Raw genomic sequence first — 6,934 nt, 5'->3', positions numbered from 1 at the left:
TGTCTTCTAGTGGTATTAATGCAAAGGCTTGCAAATCTCTTGGCTGCCTTCAGGTGGCGCCAGAGTGTTTTAGTGGAAGTCGGATGTTCTTGCAAATACCACAGCAGATAAAACGATAGTTGTTCATCAGAGATAAGTACCTAAAGAGCGCGTCTGTGGTTGAATAAATTGCATTTTTAAGTGCAAAGGCACTTAAAAATGTTTGAAGTGTTTTAAGTTATACATTTTAATTTCTCTTTCATATATTTTTCTTTTCCGCATCTTTAAAGTATCCCAAATGATCACTTCACAGTGAATCTGTAAGTGAATAAACACACTCAAAAGCTGCCAATTATAAAAGTATCATTCTTAAAAAAAGAATCAATAACTGGGTTGAGCTTAGTGTTACAAAGCGGTGATTCTTTTGTTTGATTCATTTTGAATTTTGGTTTTGCCTCTTACGCATTTCAGTTAGTTTTGACTGCGTTGTTTTGTTTATATCATGGTTACAGACTGCGGCATTTTTAAGCGTTTTGTTTTTCCTACATAAGGTGTCAGCACAACATCTTTTCTGAAAGTTTTTTGCAGTCCTGTTTTAATGTGGGATGATTGGAAAGGCATGTGAAGAGCAGTGGTTTGTGTTCTGACATTTGAGTCATGTAACGCTGCCTCCATCATCAGCGCATAAGATGAAAATATAAGAAACATAAAAAAAAACCCAATTCACCTAAATGGTCAATTAGAAGTAGATTAAAACACTTGCGAATGACAAAAAGGAAGAAAAAAAAAATAATTGTGAGATTCAACCCGAGGTCATTCGGTGTAAATGTGCAGAGAGGCATAAATGTGAACCATCTTATGACTCAGGTATTTTGCAGGAAACAATTAAAGTGGAGCAGAAGAGCAAAATGAACAATTAGAGCAAAACTCAGACAGTGATCATCACTGCTGGCTTCAAATTAATCAGGCACTGCACCTTAATCAGGGCTTCCAAATTAAGGACAATTACTTTTACTAGTTTACTGCGAGGTAGCAGTCTCTGGGTCTTTTCTGAGCATCTTCTGGCCCCGCCCCCAGCTCCCCTGCTCTGCCTCCTCAGCGATCTCCCCGATGGTCCTCTTCAGCTTCACACCTCTGATGCCCAGGGTTTTGATGAGGCGCTGGGCTGAAGGTCCTGTGTAGCCTCTGCTCCCAACTTCCACTGGGAATATGAATGCCCTCCATCCAGCTTGTGAACAGGTCTTCGTCTCCCTGTCTGATAAAGTGGATGTGTCTCTGACGGCACTGAGTTGGACTTATTCACCTCAAGCCTGCGTGTTTCCAGGATGTCAACGATGTTTAACACAGGACCTGGTCATGAACGCAATCTGTGCCAGCCCTGTGTTAAAGCTGACTTACAGCTGGACAGGATGTGCTGCAGACTTTGGTTCTGGGAGTCGTACTCTGTACCGTACCAGAGGTTGATGTTCTGGGGGGGCCGGGCAAGGTGCAATAAATCGCCTGATCATGAAGCTGGGGCTGCTTGTGGTATCCTCCACATCCTCTGTGTGGTACCTAGCTAAGACACATGCTTAGGACAGTTGCTTGAACGAGGGGAGTGATAAAGAGTGAATGGGCGGTGAGGTCATGTTCTGGGAATTGGACCTCCATGCAAGCACAAACCCGATACAAATGCCCAGCACAATTGCCTGAGACTGGTTTAGGGGTTAGGGTGCTGTTGGTTACCTTCCTGGAAACCACCAGCACCACAAGATCATATTTTTTATTTGTATTTTATTTTCAGTTGTTTTTTTTTTTTTGCACAAACTTTATTTTTAATTGTGTTTACATGTAAGTGCTTTTTACATGGGAGAGTACTTGATGAAACAACAACAACTTGTGATTTGTCCAACGTGCCGCACTTTTGGCGCCTTAACCTGCGGTGTCTTTGGGGACTTGCATCTTCCACAATCTTGTTGAAGGTTTCTGGCTCTGACTTCCGACCATGGCAAACGATGCAGTATGTGACGGAAGCGATGATCCCAATGGTGGCGATGCTGCTCGCCACAGCTGCTGCAATCATTTCCACAGATAGAGTGGACAGCAGTTTCCCATGTGGTTCTCTGGTCCAGGATTACCAGGTCGGTGCAGCACCTTTCCCAGATTGACACTTTAGCACTTGGGTTGTTCCAACCTTTCCAGCCCCCTCAGTGTGATAACACCTGGACTTTGATAAAGGTTCAAGCACTCGGAGGACGGCCTTGTTGCTATAGTCACCAGGTGTGACTATAGCTCACACTTGGTTGGTGTTGGGTTTCGTGGTCGTGTTAGGGGTTACGGATGAGGTTAGTGTTAGAGTTGTGGTTAGAGTTAGGTTTGGGGTTGGGGCTACGATTGAGCTTGGGGTTAGGGTTGGGGTTGGGGTTACGATTGAGCTTGGGGTTAGGGTTGGGGCTACGATTGAGCTTGGGGTTAGGGTTGGGGTTGGGGTTACGATTGAGCTTGGGGTTAGGGTTGGGGCTACGATTGAGCTTGGGGTTAGGGTTGGGGCTTCGATTGAGCTTGGGGTTAGGGTTGGGGCTACGATTGAGCTTGGGGTTAGGGTTAGGGTTGGGGTTACGATTGAGCTTGGGGTTATGGTTGGGGCTTCGATTGAGCTTGGGGTTAGGGTTGGGGTTGGGGTTACGATTGAGCTTGGGGTTAGGGTTGGGGCTACGATTGAGCTTGGGGTTAGGGTTGGGGCTACGATTGAGCTTGGGGTTAGGGTTGGGGTTGGGGTTACGATTGAGCTTGGGGTTAGGGTTGGGGTTGGGGTTACGATTGAGCTTGGGGTTAGGGTTGGGGTTACGATTGAGCTTGGGGTTAGGGTTGGGGTTACGATTGAGCTTGGGGTTATGGTTGGGGCTTCGATTGAGCTTGGGGTTAGGGTTGGGGTTGGGGTTACGATTGAGCTTGGGGTTAGGGTTGGGGCTACGATTGAGCTTGGGGTTAGGGTTGGGGCTACGATTGAGCTTGGGGTTAGGGTTGGGGTTGGGGTTACGATTGAGCTTGGGGTTAGGGTTGGGGTTGGGGTTACGATTGAGCTTGGGGTTAGGGTTGGGGTTACGATTGAGCTTGGGGTTAGGGTTGGGGTTACGATTGAGCTTGGGGTTAGGGTTGGGGTTGGGGCTACGATTGAGCTTGGGGTTAGGGTTGGGGTTACGATTGAGCTTGGGGTTAGGGTTGGGGTTACGATTGAGCTTGGGGTTAGGGTTGGGGTTGGGGTTACGATTGAGCTTGGGGTTAGGGTTGGGGTTGGGGCTACGATTGAGCTTGGGGTTAGGGTTGGGGTTGGGGTTACGATTGAGCTTGGGGTTAGGGTTGGGGCTACGATTGAGCTTGGGGTTAGGGTTGGGGTTGGGGTTACGATTGAGCTTGGGGTTAGGGTTGGGGCTACGATTGAGCTTGGGGTTAGGGTTGGGGTTGGGGTTACGATTGAGCTTGGGGTTAGGGTTGGGGTTGGGGCTACGATTGAGCTTGGTGTTAGGGTTGGGGCTTCGATTGAGCTTGGGGTTGGGGTTGGGGCTACGATTGAGCTTGGTGTTAGGGTTGGGGCTACGATTGAGCTTGGGGTTAGGGTTGGGGTTGGGGCTACGATTGAGCTTGGGGTTGGGGTTGGGGCTACGATTGAGCTTGGGGTTGGGGTTGAGGTTTTGGCTTTTAGGGTTAGGGCTATCCCACGACTATGCCCTGGTTACAGGTCAAGCCTTTTTATTGGTTTGTTTGTAATGTCAAACAATAAAACTATCCTAAAGCAGAGGGCCGAGGCACTGGTGAGCTTTGGGATAAGGATGACAGAACGCACAACGATCACGTCGTGTCTCTATTGGATGTCACTTGGAATCAATCAATTTCTGCTGGAGCACGAGGTGGTCTTTATTTCTCCACCACTAAAGGAAGTGCTCGTGAGCAACATTTGCAACAGAATGATTTGAACCTTCATTCACATGAAGAGTGCGGCTGTTGATACAAAGTGACAGGATGTTGGTGGGAATCTTTCTGATGATAAAGAGCAGATCACTCAGGTGAAGCTCAAGCCCAGATTCAGATACTTCCTGTTTGGACTGGGGCTAGCTTTTATGTTCTGCCTGAGCCAATAACTCACTCGCACACCTCTTCTTCTGCTGAACACTCTGAGATGAGAAGGAAACACAAACAGAAATGTCGTTTTTATGTCGATCAAATATAGAAAAACAAGTTGATCTATGGATTTAACAATAGATGCTTGGGTGCTTTAAATGTTAATTTACAGAAATAACGACGAGACCATCATGGAACCATCGACATTTCACAGAAAAAAATGCCAAGTGATGAAGTCAGTATTGTGCTAATCCACAGTGTATACTCTGAACAGACTTTCCCATTCTTCCCATTCATCATCAAATACAAGAAAGCTGTGCAGAAATATTTTTCAGTCTCATAATGGGATGGAGGATTCTGGACTACAATTCTGTCCGTCAATCATCTGACACCGATTTGATTGCTGCATTCAAAAGTTCTGACATGTAAAGAAAGCTCTAATAGTGAAAACAATGTTCTGTTCCATTATTAATTTTGAGTTTTAATTGGGTTGAAATAACAATATAATGCGTTCCCTGTTTAGTTGTGGCCCAATTGGAAGACACTTTGCATGGTGACTGCGAATTAGTTGAAAATCTGATTTTCATACATTTATTTATTCTTACCAAAAAAAATCTTCCTCATTTGATTCAAACAGAGTTAATGACCTTTTTTTAGATGGTTTTAAAGGAGTTTTGATTAAAAATAGCCTATTGCGTTCATGGCATCTTGAAAAATAATTCATAAAGCATTGAAAGCAATAAGCAAAATCAGTGGGTGACACAAACAAACAGAAAAAAAATGGTTTCTAATAGCAGAGTATCAAAAAGTGAGGACGGCGCCACCCAAAGGCTCCCATCATCTAAAGCCAATCAAGAGTCACGCAGCTGTGTCTCCACCTTGAAAGCCCCCCCCCCCGTCACTGATTCTGAGGCCTAATCGGACGGTGTGTTTTAACAGTGTGAACCAGCACGGTGGGTGTGGAGGTGAATTCTAAAGAATCTTTCACTCCTGGCGTGACGGCCAAGCGACAGAGGAGCTGCCAGGACAGAAGTCAGGGTGGCGTCAGACAAAAAGCATCGGAGGAGTCGGCAGTGCCGGAGCCGCCAGGGAAGCTAAGCCGCGCTAATGCCCGACGTGGATTACACAGCCGTCTGCGCCGAAACACACACACACACACACACAAAAAGCCAGACTTTCCAGGCGACTGCCTTCACGTATCGACATCGAGTGTCACAACTGTGCGATGAGATCATCTAATGCCACCCTGATCGGCGGGGGGATACGTTCATGACAAAGTCTTCTCATCAAAGGAAAATGAATGGGACGACAATTCTGATCAGGGAAGTTCTTCCCCCCAAAAAAACTGCAAATCAAATATATGTAATGATTATTCAAACTGAGGAATTAGCAGGTATTATTATTTAGTACGATTCAAATCCTAAATTGTGTTGTGAAAATATATAATCACATCTATGAAAACATTTTAGAGCTATATCATTTTGAAAGGGGAAACACTCTACTGCCTTTATGAAGTGTATTGTAAACTCTGCCAGCCACCGACAAGCATTTCCCGTGTTTACGACTATTACAGACTCAAATAAAGGTTGTCTGAGTACATAATGTAGCACGGCGATCAATAACCCGAGGAAGCAACCCAACGGAGAGAGCAGCAGGAGACAAGCGCCAGTCCCACTGACCTACTGGGAACGCACACGACACACACGATACCATCCCGACAGGAAGCCACCCATCGATTGATGACGTGCCCAAGGGCAAATTAAAGGGACATTATGGCCGAGGAATCGAAATGGAGTAGAAAGTAAAGCAGTTGACAAAGTTATCTGATGGCCCGGCGAGGGCAAGAGGAGGCCATTTCACTTAAAGGACCAGGCCATTGTTGCACACACCAATTTGTGTTTTACCGTTAAAATAAAGCTTGCCGTTGGAAAAATAAGATTTGGCTGTCTGAATGCCTAAATTCATTGATGGATCTGTGAATACATGCGGATACATACATGATGTGGCAGGAACAAGCTCTTTAAAGATATACATATTTATATATTTTTAAGTTTCCTTCATTTTTTTTGAGATTGTTTAACACTTTTTTTTTTTTATATATTTTCTTTACATTTTCAAAAGTTTTTTCCCTCGTCTTAAGTTTTTTTTTGTTTTAAATGTTTTTTTTTTTTTTTTTTTTTTTTTAAAGAAATCACACACTTTTTCCCTCTCACCTTTAAAAATTGTGCAATTCAAACTTTTCTCACGCCGGATGATGATGATGAAGGCAGGAAGAGACTCTTTCTTGCATTCTCACAACCATTGCAACCATAACAACACACAGCGGCTGTGAGTCCTGATCTGGCCATATACATACATACATATATATACACCATCAACATTAGCCTGTGCCAAGGGCACAGAAGGTAACCGTGCAGCTGCATCGCATCACGGGCACCTTATCTCTTATTGAATCTTTGGAGACATCAATGAAAAGCTAATGGGCTGCTGTGCTAAGCCTGCCTGTGGGACGACCAAATCCCTGATATCTTGTCTGCCCATCACGTGTGGCCATCACATCAAACGCTGCTCATCATTCTCTTCTAGTTAACGTTTCTGTTTGTTCCCCTCTGTGATTCCCCACTGATCTTACACAAGGCAAGCTTTGATTGTCTCAAGTGATTTACTGAGACTCGCATGGAAGTGGAGTGGTCATTTTCTTTATAGCCTCTTTCTTACCCCGTTTAAAAAAAATCTAATCATCATCACATTATAAGCGGACCATAGAGATTTTTTTTCAATTGTCGCTGAGGCGTTTGCTGTCATTGCGAGGTTTCCCACTGGTGCGAGGGAAGACACTCGACGTGGACAGAGGATT

The sequence above is a fragment of the Nelusetta ayraudi genome, unplaced genomic scaffold, assembly GCF_046127955.1.
Source record: "Nelusetta ayraudi isolate G7.1 ecotype Tasmania unplaced genomic scaffold, CSIRO-AGI_Nayr_v1 ptg000020l, whole genome shotgun sequence".
NCBI classification, from domain to species: Eukaryota; Metazoa; Chordata; class Actinopteri; order Tetraodontiformes; family Monacanthidae; genus Nelusetta; species Nelusetta ayraudi.
This window is presented reverse-complemented; position numbering follows the sequence as displayed.